This window comes from Lepidochelys olivacea (assembly GCF_965140295.1).
Source record: "Lepidochelys olivacea isolate rLepOli2 genome assembly, chromosome: 9".
NCBI classification, from domain to species: Eukaryota; Metazoa; Chordata; order Testudines; family Cheloniidae; genus Lepidochelys; species Lepidochelys olivacea.
In genome coordinates this window covers 95,235,368-95,254,857 of record NC_140419.1, presented here as the reverse complement: position 1 = coordinate 95,254,857, position 19,490 = coordinate 95,235,368, and the positions used below count along the sequence as shown (strand labels likewise).

General features: G+C 39.8%; 1 long non-coding RNA gene across 1 annotated transcript in view; it reads left to right on the top strand.

Annotated features, from left to right (window-relative positions):
- Nucleotides 1–19,490, top strand: part of LOC311525924 — a 68,607-nt gene that overhangs the window by 48,371 nt on the left and 746 nt on the right. The window lies entirely within an intron of this gene.

The window sequence follows — 19,490 nt, the reverse complement described above, 5'->3', positions numbered from 1 at the left end:
CTAGGAGCAATTTCTCTGGATATAGCCTCCGAGGAGAAAGCACAGCAAGCTTGCTTAGACAGTGTGACTCGGGGAACTCACAGTGTATGCAGCAAACTGTGAAGCGTGGAAAAAAAACCCAGTCAGGAGGCAGAGAGTCTGCACCCATGAGAGGTGATGGCTAGGGAGCCGGGAGTCTAGACCGGTTGCCCTTGCTGGACCACAGAGGGGAAATGCAGATGCAATTGCCTTTAAATGTGACAGTGGGAACTTTGTATTCAAGGAAACAAAAATATCCTCAGGTTTAGTCCCAACTAAAGAAAAACTCACATTGAGATTTTCAAAAACACTCAATACAGGCCTAACTTGACTGTTATTGAAGTCAGTGTTAAAATTCCCTTTGACTTCACTGGGAGAAGAGACAGGTGAACAGTGAGTGATTCTGAAAATCCTACCTTAACATGGTGTTCCTGCATTCAATGGGAAATATGCCCGAAGAAGGACTGAATAAATATTGAATGAGGACATCCTGAAGAGAGCAACAGGGGAAGAGCATGGAACCCCCATATTAATGAATCAGAACCCATTCTTGCAGTCCTAATGGGTCTATTTTCCATATCTGTCTTCAGAACTTTGCATCATGTGTTTTCTGAAAATCTATTTTGACCTGAGCAGGGTCCTGAGTCTGCAGCTACTGAAGTTAATGGCTTCCAGCCATTCCAATAGGAGGCCAACCAGGCCCAGATATTTGGCTTCCTACCATTTGAGCGGAAGCAGAAACAGGCTCATTTCTGCTCCTCCTGAGATCAATGGAAGCCAGTGGCTTCAGTTTCTGTAGGTTCAGCTTTTCCTCTCCTCCCATTCTCTGGTTTTTACATTTTACATTCTGTTTAATCAGGCACACAGTATTTTACACTGTGATTGGGAGGAGGGGAGGAGTATTGCTCTTTAATGAAAACATGGTTCTGCTAAGCAAATCTTTAAGCAGAACCACATTGAGACAAAAATTTCCCATTAATATCAGGACCAGGCTTGTATTATGGGCCTGCCACAAACTTCACAGATGTCAGTGGGAAATCTCCCATTGACTCAGTGGACTTTCCATTAGGTCCACTGCAGGGCACTTTTAGGTCCACTGCAGGGCATTTTTAGTCATCCTACCTGAGGGCTGAAGCTGCTTTGGTGGGGCTCTGCCAAATGAATGTGTGTGAGTGTGGTTTTAATTTTTCTCAAGGATGCCTTGAGCCCTGGCTGCCCATTCTCTGCTAAATCTAGTTTTAAATGGAATAATTAAGACTTCAACATGGTGAGTAGAAATTGTGACACCATCAGCTTGAATTTGAAAAGAAACAAGGACAAGGTTATTATTGTGTTGAGCCCCATATCAGTAGTTCTGTTTGACAGTGCTGGAGGGGAAAAGTCTAGAAAAGCTAGTGCTAAATATGAAGGACTCTTAGAAAAGCTTATCTTGTATTCTAAGACTTTTGTTCAAATAGGAGGTTGCGGGAATGATATGTGCTTATTTTGCTTTACAGTAGTGTTTTGGGGGTAAGAGTCTAGAACAAAGAAACCTCTAGCAGTTATTGCCTGCGTTTCCGAGACTACTCTTTTAACAAAGATTTCGACCTATTTCCAGCAATGACTAAAAAAAAAAACAAGTACTGAATAATGACATGATTGTACGCCAGGGTTGTTTTCGCTTTGTTGCCCCCATATTGACATTAAACATGAATTTCAACCACACAAGCCCAAGCCATCAAAGAATATCATGGCCCTGACAGTGAGTGTAAAATTTCATAAATGAGGAATGAAAGCTGCCGTTTTATTTTCATGTCCTGCAGATATAGTACTCCCAACACTGTGATTTCTATTTCACAAAACACTGGAGTAGACAGTGTAAACACTGGGTCTTACTCACACTTATGAGCCTTGGTTACACAGTTATAAAATGATTTTGAGTTTTGTATCCTGCTTCTTCAGAGCTAGTTTATATAGCAGCAGCAGTAAACACCAAAGGCCTGACTTATAGCCTACCAATGGCAAAAGTGAAACTCCAGTTGACTTCAGTGGCCTGTGGATAAGGCCTCAAGAGGGGTTAGTGACTGTGTAAAAGATTATGTGGCTGGTACAAACCCTTTTGGTCCAGTATGTATGTGCAGGTCTAAAACAGAGAGCAGGACAGATAAGTAGCTCCCCATCTAAGTCCATCAACGTCGCACCACTATGATATCTGTTACCTCCTTGAGATCCAAGTACAATTTATTTTGGTAGACACATTAGATTGAGGCTAAAGCCCATTAAATTTACAAGGCCTCCAATTACACAATGGGGTCCAGATCCTCATCTTGTGGAAATCATCCAGTGATGTCAACTGAGCTCCACCAATTTATACCAGCTGAGGATCTGGCTATAATATTATGGAAGTGTTAACTGCAGTTCCATCGTTAAGGTTGAGTTGAGTTTTTCCACTTAAAGCAGGGAATCCTGCTAAATCCATTACTTATGTTATCTGTATTGACTTATGTTTATGATAATTTCTACAGCCCTGTAGTGGTTTAGTTTTACCCATAAGTAATGGAGCTGTAGTTAGCCTTAACAACATTTTTGCGTAGTTTTTATCTGGCAGTATAAGCTAGTTCATATCTACACTTGATAAGAAATGCACCCTCCAAACTTTCTACAGCCTGCACAGTGGAAATGCTTTGATTTTACTACCACAGAGGTTTAGGAGAATGCAAAGGACGCTCAAAGTTAGTGCTAATATTAGCACTAGCCTATCCAAAGAGGACAGAGAGGAAAGGGGAGGCATGTCCCATTCCCATCTGGCAGCAAAGGGAAGCAGATACTGCATCATCTTCAAAGATAACAGCATGGCTGCTTTCCTCTCATTCTCTCTAAATAGATGCATGAATTTAATAGAAAGAGCTAACTTTTCTATCGATTTTTTTTTAACCATCCTATATCAGTGTTGGCAAACTAATCTACCTGTGAAGCCAAATGGAAGTTTGGAAGCAAATAGTTTTGTTTTCCTGGAATTTTGAAAAATTTCCTCCAGCTTTCCCCATAATCGGAAAAAAAAAAGAGAGAGATGTGGTTCCTTATACATTGTTCATTACAGCTAAATAATAAGGATGGGTAGTTCTATTGCTTACAAAGTTATATTAGTCTGCTATCCAATGAAGTGAGCTGTAGCTCATGAAAGCTTATGCTCAAATAAATTGGTTAGTCTCTAAAGTGCCACTAGTACTCCTTTTCTTTTTGCGAATACAGACTAACATGGCTGCTACTCTGAAACCTATACAGAACATGCTACTGTGTGTTAGAGTCAATTTCACCCCCATGCAGAGGGCCAGCATAACCCCACGCATCACGTAAGTCCACTTACGCCCACAAAATGCACTTCATGTTAGCCCTTAGCGCAGACATGAATTTTCCCCTGGTACCCCTATTTTGCAAATTGCAATGTTTTCTCTTGGATCAGAGATGATCTGTACAGCAGCTTTGCTGCAAAAGACAATGATAGATTTGGGACTGTACTGTTACACACCACATTGCATTGATATGCCTTAGGAAAACTTTCTATTTGAGGCATGACATTTTTTTCTCTGCAGTGGAGATGTTGCTCATACTCAAACTCTGAAATCTCTCTCCCTGTCCTATTACTTTTAAGACAGCATTTGATTTTGCAGCCCGGAATTTGGCCCTAAACCTATACATAACAACATAGAAAATGTTGATATATAATCTAGGCTTACCTTGGATAATGTGAACATCAAAATGAAGGGTAAATAAAATACTCATTCAACCCTAATTCAGCCTTCTTTCTTTACCTTTATGGTTACATGCTATTTTCCCACAGGACCCCCCACCTCATTCACTGATCTAGCTCTATTTCAAGGTTCTTAGACTAAACTCGTCACTAGGGTACCTGGATGTAGATAACAGAATTGGTACCATTCAAATATTTTCACAAACATTCTTTTAAGTATTCATACAGTTGTGAATCTACTAATTATTTCCCTTAAAAATGCATGGTAGGAGCTGTGCTTCTAGGATAATAATTAAAAGTTTCATTTGGTTACATAAGCCATTGCAATTTTTTTTGTAAGTATATAACATTTTGCAAAGATCTAAACTCAGCACCTAAATACTTTGGAGGCTCTGGCCCTAGGTGCCTAACTCCCATGAAAATAAATGGCAGTTAGATGCCTAAATATCTTTGAAGATCACTTAAAGTCATCATGGAGAAACTAAATGAATTATTTGCTTCAGTCTTCGCAGCTGAGGATGTTAGGGAGGTTCCCAAACCTGAGCCATCTTTTGTAAGTGACAAATCTGAGGAATTGTCACAGATTGAAGTGTCATAAGAGGAGGTTTTGGAATTAATTGAGAAACTGAACAGTAACAAGTCACTGGGCCCAGCTGGCATTCACCCAAGAGTTCTGAAAGAACTCAAATGTGAAATTGCGGAACAATTAACTATGGTTTGTAACCACCTGTCCTTTAAATCAACTTCTGTACCCAGTGACTGGAAGATAGCTAATGTAACGCCAATATTTAAAAAGGGCTCTAGAGGTGATCCTGGCAATTACAGACCGGTAAGTCTAACGTCAGTATTGGGCAAATTAGTTGAAACAATAGTAAAGAATAAAATTGTCAGACACATAGAAGAACATAAATTGTTGAGCACAAGTCAACAGGGTTTCTGTAAAGGGAAATCATGTATTACTAATCTATTAGAGTTCTTTGAAAGGGTCAACAAACATGTGGACAAGGGGATCCAGTGGACACAATGTACTTAGATTTCCGGAAAGTCTTTGACAAGGTCCCTCACCAAAGGCTTTTACATAAATTAAGTTGTCATGAGATAAGAGGGAAGATCCTTTCAGGGACTGAGAACTGGTTAAAGACAGGGAACAAAGAGTAGGAATAAATGGCAAATTTTCAGAATGGAGAGGGGTAACTAGTGGGTCAGTCCTAGGACCAATCCTATTCAACTTATTCATATATGATCTGGAGATAGGGGTAAACAGTGAGGTGGCAAAGTTTGCAGATGATACTAAACTGCTCCAGATAGTTAAGACCAAAGCAGGCTGTGAAGAACTTCAAAAAGATCTCACAAATCTAAGTGATTGGGCAACACAATGGGAAATGAAATTTAATGTGGATAAATGTAAAGTAATGTACATTGGAAAAAATAACCCCAATTATACATACAATATGATGGGGGCTAATTTACCTACAACTAATCAGGAGAAAGATCTTGGAGTCATCGTGGATAGTTCTCTGAAGACGTCCACGCAGTGTGCAGTGGCAGTCAAAAAAGCAAACGGGATGTTAGGAATCATTAAAAAAGGGATAGAGAATAAGAGGGAGAATATCTTATTGCCTTTATATCAATCCATGGTATGCCCACATCTTGAATACTGCATACAGCTGTGGTCCCCTCATCCCCAATAAGATATACTGGCATTAGAAAAGGTTCAGAGAAGGGAAACTAAAATGATTAGGGGTTTGAAACGGGTCCCATATGAGGAGAGATTAAAGAGGCTAGGACTTTTCAGCTTGGAAAAGAGAAGACTAAGGTGGGGATATGATAGAGGTCTATAAAATCATGAGTGGTATGAAGAAAGTGAATAAGGAAGTTATTTACTTGTTCCCATAATATAAGAACTAGGGGCCACCAAATGAAATTAATGGGTAGCAGATTTAAAACAAATAAAAGGAAGTTCTTCACTCAGCACACAGGCAACCTATGGAACTCCTTGTCTGAGGAGGTTGTGAAGGCTAGGACTATAACAGGTTTTAAAAGTGAACTGGATAAATTCATGGAGGTGAAGTCCATTAATGGCTATTAACCAGGATGGGTAAGGAATGGTGTCCCTAGCCTCTATCAGAGGGTGGAGATGGATGGCAGGAGAGAGATCACTTGATCATTACCTGTTAGGTTCACTCCCTCTGGGGCATCTGGCATTGGCCACTGGTGGAAGACAGGATCCTGGGCTGGATGGACCTTTGGCCTGATCCAGTATGGCCATTCTTATGTTCTTATCTGGGCCTTAGGTACCACAGTGATGGGGGCTAGTGAATAGTCTAGTAGATAATCTACTCTGCAGAGTACGTGTATCCATATTCTAATGTATTAATGATAATATTCTATAACTCTTGCAACTACCGACCTGGAAAGTGATCTTAAATGGTCATAACTACTAAAAACAGCTTTAAAAACTTATTAGTAGTGTGTATGAGCCAGCATTCCCTCTGGAGTTTATCAGAGACAGCTGGCAAAAGAGGAGGATAGGTTTTTTTTCAGATATACTCCAGCAGAGGCAGTCTCGTTTGCCTGTATGAGAACACAGCTCCCCTGCAGGCTGCTGCCCCCCCAGAGCTTCCATCAGTGGTGTCCCCCATCTCAGATAGGAAAAGCACCAAGGTTAACACTGACACTATCCATTTTGATTTTGGCAGGGATTCCCTGCAGCGTTAGGGCCCAGTTCAGCAAAGCACTTAAACGCGTGCTTAACTTTAAGCATGTTCTTAAGAACCTAAGCACATGCTTAAAGTAAAGCATGTGTGTGACACATGGCTAGAAAAGGTTAAACAGCCTGCAAAATAAACAACCCGCAAAAGACAGGTGGGGAGATAATGTTTGTGTTTTTGTGTATTTACGTATGTATGAGTAGGGTCCACAATGCAACAGTCCTTGTTTATGTCATGTCTATGTATTCAGATAATTCAGAGATCAAAAGAACATCCTAGCATTTAAATGAATTGTAAACCCTGGATATCTTGGTATTCATCTCTCTTTGAAAAGTATAGCAAATAATCAGTGCATGGTGGCGGAACAAGCAAATTGCCTTATGTTAATTCTATAGCTAAGTACCGGTGATGGACCTTCTTCAAAGTCATGCTAATTAACTTTTGAACTCCCAACTTGTCAAAAGACATGAAATTGTATAAAAGATCCTTGGGTCCTGATTCTGTCATCTCAGATCTGCTTAGGCTTCATCAGGGGAAGTTTGAGTCGCAAGACTGAGGTCCCAGTTATGCTGGTATGCCCTGCATATGCTATTTGGACATTGGACTATAACCTATGAACTATTTCTAAAAGAACTCTTTGCAACTACAAAGCTCACCCATCTCTGCTATGAATCTGCACCTAAATGAATTGAACTCATGTCTGTATGTATATTGATCTTTTACGCAGACTCTCTGTTTTGTTTTTTAATAAAGTTTAGTTTAGTTAATAGGAATTGGCTGTATTTGGATAAGATCTGAAACATCCATTAACCTGTGGGGTAATAAATGTCCAATCCTCTGGGATTGGTAGAATCTTTTCTATTATATGATGAAATAAGATTTACAAAAATGTTCATCATATTTGACGTGGGCACCTGGATGGAGGCCTGAGGCTGGATCACATTAAGGGAACTGTGTTGTTTGGACTTCTGAGTAACCAGTAAGGTAATAAAGAAGCTGTTTTTATGCTGGTTTTGTAAATCTAAGTAGTGGAATATCCACTAGCTTTATGGGGATTGTCTGCCCCATTCTTTGCAGTTCACCCTAATTGAGTGACCATAGCTGGCCTCCACTGGGACCCCGGATGCAATGTGCTTAAGTGCTTTGCTGAATAAGGGCCTGAAGGGGATGATGCTTGAAAGTGTTTGTTCTGCTATCCTCACCTTCTCTCGCCCCAGCCTGTCCACCCCTCTCCATTAGAAAATCCCCAGCTCTGTCCAGGGAATCCTGCAGGTTCCAGTGGAGACGTTAATAATGCTGCGGGGGGTGTGTCACCTCCCCTTTCTGCACCCGCTAATTAGGATCCCCTGTCTCTTTGTCCCATCCCCCATCAGAGATAGTGTTGGTGCGTTTGAGGGGTGGAGGGGTTGGTCTGTGAGTTGATGGGGTTTTCGGCAGTTTAAATATAATCATAACGATTGTTCGGTATGACACACATTCTGACAGTTTGATATCTATCTTTCACTCAGATGAGACAATACATTTACACGTGACTTCTTTTTTTTTCACAAGAAGCTTTACCATCAGATAGCTGGTTACAAATACCTTTCAGAGAGAGAGAGGAAGAGGGAGAAATATGCCTATTCTTTCAAACACATCCCTCAACCAGCAGCATTTTCATTAGTTAATTAGTACAGAATTAAATATTAAAGGTGTCAAGTAGGGCCTCACAGAGGGCTTGGAAAGCTTACATCAGTGCATACCCTGTAACAAGGGCCTTTGTTAATGGATTTTACTGTTTTTCACCAAAAACGTCCTTTGTTTCTCAAACAATATTCAGTTTTTACCATTTTTCTTCTGAATTTTGGCCCACTCAAGTACATGAACATGCTGATTATGTTAAGAAAACCCGATAGATTACATTCAGTAGATGTGGTCGTATTAATAAGCTGGTCTAAGTGAAAATGTGAAGCTGTCTGTTAAAGTAAGACAGTGCAGTGGAAAAGACACACAGAGCTACACACACATGCATATGTGTACAACAGTACCTGACCCGGCTCCCCACTCTAGAGGAGTGGCTCAGTAATCTGGGCAGCCTAGGTAATGGAGCCACCATTTCTCCTTCTGGAGTGGGTAGAGAAGAGGTGGAGAAGGCAGCTTGACAAGATGGCATTGTCGCCTTATACAGTATAAATTAGGGTGGCCATTTTTGTCAAAGTTCCATCGACCCTGTTTCCCGGACCCACTGACTCTCCATTCCATCCCAATCTCAGTTCCCCAGATCCCGAAGCCTCCCTTCGAAAGGCTTATTCCCGTGTTGCGGAACAGCCTTTCCTACATGCAAGCAAGCGTCACAAAGGGTTCCAATTCTGCCTCAAACCACCCCTCTTATACCCCAGCACATGCTTAGCCAGTTTGCTGTCTTCATTGTGCCATATTATCTCGTTCATTTTGTAAACATATTTTGTGTCCATGACACATGTTGTATGTAAGATGCATTAAGAAAAGCTGACTGGAAAAATGAAAATGTTGCCAGAGTTAAGAAGGGGTTAAAGGTCGTGCAGCCTGATTTTGATCTCACGTAGTTTTTTCCTTCAGGACAGTGCTGTTAACTCCTGATTTACCTGGTGTAAGGTCAAAATCAGGCCCCATTTTGGAGGAAAATTTAAGTAGACTTTAATTTTGTTTTTGTTCGGTAAGAGTATGGAGGTTAGATGCTGGTGTGATGGGTCCTGTTCCAGCAGGCCCAGAGAAGAATGAGCCCATATTTTTGGCAAAGGTGTTTGTTTATGTAGCATGCCATGCTAGTTGTATCCTGGAACATTGTTTAAAACACGGCAACATGGATACTTTTGTTCAATGGAAAAGACAAAATTGGAGGTTCTAGTTCTAGTTTGGGGGTTGGACTAGATGACCTTCTGGGGTCCCTTCCAACCCTGATATTCTATGACACCACTGGGTGAGCTGTTCTTTAGGCACACCAGCAAAGGGACTCTGGGAAGCATGAGAATGCATGGGCCAGAAAAAGCTGAGCTGGGAAGGCGGGATACATTGAAGGATAGCGAGGGGGTAGAGAAGACAGGCCCTTCGACAAGACTCGGGGCCTTTCCATCTTCATCGGTTGAACTATTGAGCCTGAAGAAAAGTCCAATCCAAAGCGGGATCAAAGCCAATCCAGGTTGGGAAGAGCTCTGTGCAGGGAGGGAGAGCCCTGCCTAGGGGAGTTAAGGAGACACCAGTGACACCAGGGGACTGTCTTACTGCAGTAAAGCTCTGTTCAGCTTCCCAACGGAGTGCTTCTGTGCTCGTATCTCCTCTGCAAATCTCTCCTGTAACATCTCTCCCCACACCCTGCCTATCATTCTTCCCACTAAGGAACACTCGCTATGACTACCCTGGGAGGCTCACACTGCTCATTAATTGATCAGAGGAGTCATGCCAAGTGATGCAAAATACTGTTTTCATTCCCTCCCACCACTCCGGGGGCTGCTTCTGCAACAGGCCTTGTCAGCACAAGGAACAACCATCAAGGCCTGATGGAAAAACACAAGGCAATGAATGGAAGGACGCCTACTGACTTCAGTGGCTGGTGGGTCAGGCCCCATAACTGGTAATCAGATCTGGGCCTCCTGCATAGCGCATTAAAGCAATGTGCCAGCTGGCCGGTCCTATGATAGCCTTTCGAAAAAGAAAAGAACAATCCATCACAGAAGTGCATGAGCACTGACTGACAGGAGAGACTTCCTTTTTGCAGTCTAGCATGTAAGCAGGATGTTTTGAAACAGGCATAGAATTGGCTTCCTGACAGACCATATTAGATCCTTCGGGACAGTTACTGTCTGTTGTGGAAATGAGGTTTTTAATCTTGGATTATCTTTCCAAAGAATAAAAAGTTAAACCCTGCTTGCCTTGCACACACAAGCAGCCCTAATGAGTTCACATGACTAAGGTGAGGGTGATTGGGCTCCAAAGAAAATAGTTCCCCATTAAATAGTTAGCTATGCTTGGAGATGTGCAGGGAAAGGAGCTCTGAAAAATAATTACTGCACATGGGTCCAATTACTCAGTGTTCACACAGTCCTAACCCAGGCAAAGCTCCCACCTGACCTGAGCAAGAATGTTGACTAAGGGATGGTACAGAAATTATTAAAGACTGCAGGATTTGGCCTGTCGCCCTACCCAGTTCTCATTAGTTTAGTATTGACTTATATTTCCCCCGTCAAATCCCAAATGCCATTTCACTAAATTATGGATTCTAACATCTTCTCCCATTCATTTTTTTTAAACTGAAGCTTTTTAATATATACCTAGCTAAATTCTAGGTATTTTGTATAATTGACACAAATATGGCAATTTTTTAGGTCCTGATGCTGTAATCAGATGTGAATGTGTCAATAGGGCTTCATGGGGATAGGCTCCTGCACCGGTAGATCTCAATGCAGGATAAGAGGGTGGGGGGAAAAACAGATTAAAAAACCCCACCTTCCTAGTAAGGTATTGTATGATCAGCTATGAGTCAAGCCACATATTTATAGCTGAGTTGTAGTCCCCTTGCAAATAGATCTAAATAATGGAAACACTGCTACTATAATTAAAACTGTATCAGTGTCAGGTGCTACTACATTAAGCTGACCTTTGGCATTATATTTGCTGAGCTAAATAAATAAATTACAAGCCACAAATCCCAGCAACAAACATGGGCATATTTGATCATTTACTGTGTGAACTTGTTACTACAGTGCCATCTTCAGTGCATTACACAAAGTGGATTTTTCCTGCACAGAATTGTTCATTGCTCTTTATGAGCTGGAAATGTAAAACGAAATCACTGCTACATTAAAGAAAAAAAAGCCAAAGCCCTCTCCCTAAATGTATTATTGAGAATCACAGCATTATACCTCAGAAAAAAATGTAACAGCCAGATAAACACATGTAATGCCTTGTGTTATGGAGAATAGGAAACACTGCAATTGCATATTATCCAGGAATCTGTTGATCAAGGTTTGCAATCAAAACATGTCTCCGTATACATGCAAATGACCCTTACCAAAGATGGACAGGTATTACCTTTTCACTTGGTTTACGATATTGCAGAATGGACAATAAATAGCTCACAGAATCATTAACATTTTTTCATACAATTCAAACTGCACATTGCATAAAGCTTTGCAAACAGAAAAAAAACAAATCATATCTCCTGCAAACAGACACAAGCACCAGGATTTGATAGCAGCTGCACCGCAAAAAACAGTTACAACAGGAAACCCTTTCCCCCCAACTTTTTGTACAGTTGGATTGAACCTAGGGGGGCAGGTTGTTCCCCTTAGTGTACAACACAGGTAGATGGACTGTGTGTTGAGATATTATACAGGGTTAAAAGGTGCCAGTCCTGAAGACCTGCGGAATGGTTTCTGCTGCAATCCTGTTCCCAAAACTCCTGTGCCCCAGTTATTCCTTCTATGAAATAGTTTGTGTGCAGATAATGCTCATCATTTACACACTGCTTTCATCTTGCATTACAAACCCAAATGAATCCTCCGAAGCACAGCTTTTAAATGCGTAAGCCTCACTAGCCTTGTTTTGAGATGGGGACACTGAGGAAGAGCGTTTAAATGTCTTTCCCAAATAACAGGGAGTGCATGTGTGAGAACTCAGGCTTAGAACCCTTGAGTTCCTGGTGTCAATTTCTCTAGCCCCTGGACCTGGCGATTCTCATGAGGACATCACAAAAGCCTACTTATGACACTATATAACACCATCGTAACTCCAGTCACTACAAACTCCTCTGACCTTGGGGAGCCTACCCAGAAGGCAAACCTTCCCTTGCTTAAATGGAAGGTTTGCCTGCAGAAAAACTGCAGGATAAGTACATTACTCAGCTCTTAAATATGAGCTTATTCAAACTATTCACTGTGCAGTATTTCCTTTTGATTTAAAGGACATTTTCATCAAATCAAAACAGGTCTTGAAATGTAGATTACTCATGATGTTGTTGCTCTATATCTACTTTTTAAGGCATCGTGTGCTTTGAGAGAATATCTATTGGCCACATACTGCTTACTCTTGGGCTCCGTACTGTAGCTCTTTCCCCAGCGTGTAGTCTGACAGCCTTCAGCAGGACTATTCCCAACGGTAAGGCCTGCCTACCTTAAAAACTTAGCTGGATAACCAGAACTACAAACAATGTGATAATAAGAAGGATTACTGTAAAAAAGATCACAGTTACTTGGGAACCTGTATAAGAAAATAACATCTTTTGCTGCATACACTGCTCGCCAACTGCAGAACAACCCAATTCCAGCACTCATGCGCTCAGACGAGATCTCAGGCAAATCAGGAAGAGGAAGAAAAAGAGAAACATCGCAAACCATCACCAGATGGACTGGTTTCCAAAGGAGAGTGGAAGTTTTCCAACTTTGCTGTGACTGTGTCGACAACCTCCACATCAGAAATGTCATTTGAAGAAGGAGGTTTGCAAAACTGGGCCATTACGATGCTAATCTTTCACAATCCAAGGCAACATACTGTTGAGTAAGCCAAAAATTATGAAGGAATCCATGCCCCAGCGAGTATTAAAAATGAATATTTCCATTCATTGTGGGTGTAAAAGGCACATTCCCTCTGACCCCTTTGCAGCCCAGTGTGGGACTGCAAGTGTGCCCCACTTTAATTTCTTCCAACTAGGGCATCAATACATTCACTTTAAAAGGATCTGGGTGATGAGAAGACAAAACAAATGAGCAATAATTCTCAGGGAAGGAGCAATTGTAACAAAAGTTTATATAATCCTCACCTTAGCACCCAGGTTCAGAGCTCCTCAACTTAAAGTTTACAAAACAAAGTCTCTGACTCCAGTAAGTCTAATCTCCTGGCCCCTGAGAGAACTTACTACAACTGAATATAGTTTAATTGTTTAAGTGGCCTGGCCCCTCCTTCATTACCTCAGGCTGTCTTGGTTCCTGACTCTAGCCTGGCCATTAAAGGGGTAGAACACATCTTTACAATGGGCCTAATCCTGAAAAAAATCTCTACTCAGGTTACTGAGGTCTACTCTATTACTCACACAAGCAATCCCACAGATTTCACTGCTACCCCTCAGCAACCTGGGATCTAGTGTCTGTGGTTTGTAGATGATAGACAAGAAAAATATCATGCCGATAGGGACTCTCAGTCTATGAAATCCTGCCAGGGAGCAAGGAAATCTGCTGTACAATACATTGTTTCCTGCAGTTTCTCACATTGAGTGATCTGCAAAACCTGTCAGAAAGCTCTGCACTTTGTTACTCTCCCCATTGAGATATATTTATAGGGCTTTGGTTCACGTCCAGCTCTGAGTGCGAATACACCTGAAAAATACATTCGCTCCAAAATGTTGGCAAACAAAACCTGAATTCACCCTGGTACTCAAATACAAATAATATCCACATACGGAAATGAATATGATGCAGAAAGGCAATATTAGGATAAACATTTGTCCAGTACTCCTGACCTACAGATGGCACCAAACCTAGGAGTAAATCCTATAAATAGATCCATATGGATGTGATTTAGCCTGTAGTTTGATTTGGCCACCTCAAAGGGCTGGATCACTTCTTCTCCCTCCACAGTACAAATCCCCTTCCAAATAAAAGATCTGTGGAGGATCTTGAACTGCCACTCTGGCCCTGCCTAACATCCATAGTGCCCAAAAATCATGAATTTATGATGGTTTGGGCATCACAGGCTCAAACTGAATCTTCCATAAGGGAAGCTAATACCATCTTCTTTTCATAACTTGGTTTTCACCATTTTTTGCACCATCCATCATCTGACAGGCCTCTGAAACTACCCAGAGGCAAGTCTACTACAACTTGCCTTATTTTTTCAAGCTGATGGTGGGTGAAACCTGTGGCTCTTTGGAAATTCTCTAGACAAACACGGAATGGTACAGAACTGGATAGAAACAAGATAAAAACTGAGAGGGTTTAGTGGAAGGGTACTCTGAGAGGTAGGAGGACACACATTTCTGGACAACACATAAGATTCAGTAATGAAGTGAAACTCTCTTGGACAGCCATTTAGAGATATTTGTTTGTTTTGGTGCAAGAGGCTGGCAAAGTTCTACTTAAGTCACTCATTGTTTTTGGATAAACAGGGACCATAGGACCAGCTGCTCAGAAAGTGTAAACTGTAGTGTCTCCATTGTAGCTGATTGGGATTTGCCTACTTATATTTGAACTATTCATATTCAATACAAATTGGGTCTCAGACAAAAAATGAGCCTCTTTGTCCTTGCCCTATATATGTTTGTGTCTTGGAGAAATTACTCAGTGTTAACTTACGACACACTTTATATAAAGTGATTGAAAAATCAATACAGTATAGCACTGGAGTCAGTGAATAAGGATTGATATTTTACACATAGTAAAGTACTCAAAATGCACTGCTCTCAGCCACTATCTGAAACAGAGTTAAATATTATTAATGACTATGAAAAAAAATCACAAAAAAAGGTAAAGATCTTTACATCAGGCCCGTATTTATCGCGGAAGGAGGAGTGGGGTTAGGATGAAATGGTTACTGGTATCTACATCTAGATGTAGGGATTAAAAACAGCACTCTGACATGTTTGGTCATCCATATTATTATATAATGTCTCACAACATGTAAATCAATGCAAGTTTTGTCATTGTCTTCAATAGGCATTGGCTCAAGCCCATACTAGATTCAATACAACTCTTAATTAAGTTAATCATAGGTTTGCGACTGAGTTAATGGCAGCAGAAGCAAGATCATGCTGTCTTTATTCTCGGGACCGATCACGTTCCGACTAAAAACAATGACCAAACTCCCTACTGACTTCATTGGGCGTTGGGTCCAGCCCTTACAATTACAGCACCAATTTTTGCTCTCATGCTCACCAAGGTAAATCTGGGGAAACTCCAGTAAAGTCAGTGGAGATACACTACATTTACATTAGTGTATCTGTGAGAAGATTTTAGCCCTGAAAGTTGCCTTTGTATTTTTATTTTTCAGCACAGTATCAGTCACTGCAAAATGTGTTTAGTAAATTTGCATTGCAGTTAAAAATACACTACAGCCAATGCAAGACATACAAAGGATACACTGTCAAGTTAACAAGCCTCTATTTTTAGAAAACAAATGTATGTATCTATATTATTAATAACACTGTCGTAACTACAAATGAAATAATTTTCAAAAACTACTTTAGGGCTTAAGCTTTGAGTTATTGCTCAGAAGGAACTCCCATTGACTGCATGACTGGGCCTATACTTTTCACCACTAGTGCTTTTGGTTCACTTCTTAGGTTTCACTGCTCTTGTACATTGAAAAAAAAATAATCTGCATTAAGTCCTGATTTCTTAGTCTGTATCTCATTCTGATTCCCATATACGGCTGTCATGCTGCATGTTTAATCTAGGACCCCAGGGGAATGTTTAATCTAGTTGCACATGAAGATTTTTAAGATTTTGTAAAACATTTTTAATACAAAATCTAAATTTGGAGCCTAAACTACCTGATGGTCTCTTCTTGACTTTCATCTACAAATGCTTCTAAACTATAATAAAGGCAGGTGGATGGATGTTTGTAGGGAATTAATTAAACATAAATTAATTTTGATCCTTTGCAAAATTGTCTGATACAAACTGATTAATGAGAGGGGCTCAGGGTCAAGACAAATGTCCTTGACATTGTATGACTGTTCTTCCAGGCATTTCAATGTGGAAGATATCAGAAACTGACTAGAGGCTACGTTCTGCTCATGTTACTAATGCAAACAGTCCCATTTGACTTCAGTGAGACTATTTGGCTGAGTAAGGCAAAGCAGATTTGATTTAAACATTGGATAGTGGGATAAACGTTAATAAATATTTTAAAATATTTGCCCTAATATCTATGAATATAAAATAATGTCTAACTACTTTACAGCTTTTCTCTCTCTTCTGAAAACAAACTCACAGAGAATGTTCTTGACATTTAACAAAGTCTAGTTTCAGAAATATGATTGTACCAAACAATTTTATTAATTTTCCATACAAATCTTTTAAATAAATTCTGCCTAATATTTTGATGTTTGTTGAAAGCAAACAAAGGTCGCTGAAACATTTTTTTCTGAGTTTTACATTGTACTGGATATTATAAGTTAACTTTATTTTCCTTATAAACTAATCTAAAAATAGTCATGATCAAGGCAGGGTAAAAACAATACATTTTGTTTTCTTTATTTCAAAATAGAGCGATTATCAATACATTCTTGTTATATTTCCTTCCCAACTCTTTGGATGCAAAATAAAATTAAATAAAACAAAAAAAATAAAAATAAAAAAATTCCACTGTGCTCATTTCATACAATAGCAATGTACAAATCATGCAAAAATATTATAGATAGATATTCTAGATGTGTTTGTTAACTCTGAAACATTTGTTAACATTATTCACAAGGCCATGCCTTTTATAATGTATACCCTTATGGCTTTAAAAATTACCTTTTGGATTATCTTTCAGATTTATTTACTATGAGTCTGGAAAACTACATGTAAAATGTCAGTTGACGTCTGGACTCAAATTGCTGCATTATAATGACTGGTTTCTGATAAAATTGCACAAAGTTTTTCTCTTTCAAAGAAATGATTACACTTTATTGATTTCATTAAAAATGTAAACTTGGCTTATAATACAATGAACACAATAAATTATGTTAACACCTTCACTGCTTTAGTGCTGCATATATGTCATTGCAGCCATTGTAACAATGTGGCCACTCAAATCAATATAATGCAAAGGCTGGCCTGGTCTGTTGAGCCACACGGAAGAGTGCCTTTCCTGGATAGACTATCATTAGATCGGAATGAACATTCCACTAAACTGTTATCCAGACACATACACTGTCCCTTAACACTGGAGGAAGTAAACTAACATTCAGGTTGTCATTTAAACCAACAGCAACAAAGAAATATAGTGGTTTGCCCACCTAAGCTTTTTTTTTTTTTCTTTTTTTTAACTCACACTGCTCTGCCTAGGTATTACACCGGTATTACACCACGTATGTAAAACACGACTGAGAGACCTACACAGTAAGGCCCAGACTGAGCAATCCTTATTGACACCGGTGAGCATACATTCCATTGACCCTGTTGAATTCAGTCAGACAACTCCTGGGAGCAAAGCGATCACCGCGGTGAATAAGGGTTCTACAGCAGGGACGAACTGTGTCATACACAACAATGCTCCTCCATCTGCTCCCATTTAAGTCCATGCCAATGGTACCATGCATTTAGGCCCTGATCCAGCAACACACTAAAGCCCGTGCTCACTTTTAAACTCGTGAGTACTCTCATTGCACACGATTAAAGTTGGGCATGTAATTAAATGCTTTGCTGGAGGGGGACCTAAAAGAGTCGCCAGATCTGTCCAGTGTGGGCATAATGGTAAAGTTCTTCTTCTCTTTAACAGTCAATGGGAGATTTCCCCAGGTGAAAGAGGAGAGGACCGGACCCAAATTAATGTTGTTGCGGGAGGCATATCAATCATAGTAAAACTGATTTACTTAACTGTTGTTCTGTTAAATCTGAGCAATATCAACCACAAATATATCACCTTTAACAACACTCACAATGTAGCATTTATGTATTAAAGATTTGTGTATTCCTTTTAATTCACATCTCTCAACAGAAGGCTATGAGCCATAGGCTCTCTGCCTTGGCAAATCTCAGTGACCCTTGACACATTCTCAAAGCTGTGTAGCAGTGAGTAGAAGGCAGCAACCCATTATCCTCAGATACCTGATGGTGCCTTTATGGTCTAGCATTTCAGTACATCTTTAAGATTCCTTAATCCATAGGCCCTTGACACAATAAAGTAAAACACTTTCCTCAGAGCCTGTGCAGTGATTTGGGTAAACACGGCATTAGGAATCTTTTAGGCCAGGAATATATGCATGCATAGTAATCATATCCAGAAAATCTCGATGACATTTTGGATTAAATAAATTAGTATGCATGTGTAATAGCAGCTTTTTCAAAGATGAACCAGTCTGTTGTTTATTTATTTTAAAAAGTCTAAAGTCCATCAATCATTTTCTACCATGGGGAAATTAAAAAAAAAAAAAAACAACTCTTTTGAAATGACAAGTAGAAAATATCTCTCACTCTTTCTTCTCTCTCTCTTTAAAATAAAGACGTGCTGATGCTTTTAAAAAACTTTGTTAAAAAAATATTCCAGGCATTATGCCAAGGATCATCCCAGAATAAAATTTTACAGCAGAGTTATAAAGCCCTGAAATTAGAGGTTTAGACTGGAAAATGCTGACACAGCCTTAACCACAGTAGTGCTATCGGGCTTTGTTGTAATAGCTGCCACTTGGAATTCATGAAAACATTAATGTTTATTTTCTGTTGCAATTTGATAGACTTATGTATTGATTTTAAAAGGCATGGGGGGAAATTTATGGCAGCAAGATAGATTAAGGTCCTGATCCAAAGTCCACTAACATCAGTGGAGGAGCCCCTATTGTCTTGAATGGGCTCTGAATCAGGCATGTAGAATAGATTTTCTGTATGATGCTTTACTAATACATGCCTACTGTGATCTTAAGTTACCATTTCCCAGTGAGAAAAAGGGGGTGTTTTCCATCTTGACCATTTGTTGCTATCAATTGAGATTCAGCTTTCACAAAGGCAAGTTTGTATTCTTTATAGATGTGGACTACAAAATACTCTGAACTGAACCAAGACCATTAAATGCATTTTACAATGTGGCTTTGATAGACAAATGATTGCCATACGGTTTACTGATCTGGTTCATTATCTGACTGACAGCAGTCAGATAGATAACTGGGACAAAAAATTGATGCATATACAAATCAACTATTACCCTTATTCATTAACGCCTGTAAATACTTGTAGTGAAAACTATTTAGATTAAGCTGCAGAACTCTGAAAAGCAAGACAACCGATGGCAAATAATTGCCTGAGACACAATACTAAAAAACTAATGAATCTATTTTAAAATGCACCATTGGGAACAAATCTGAAATAAGATAATAATATACT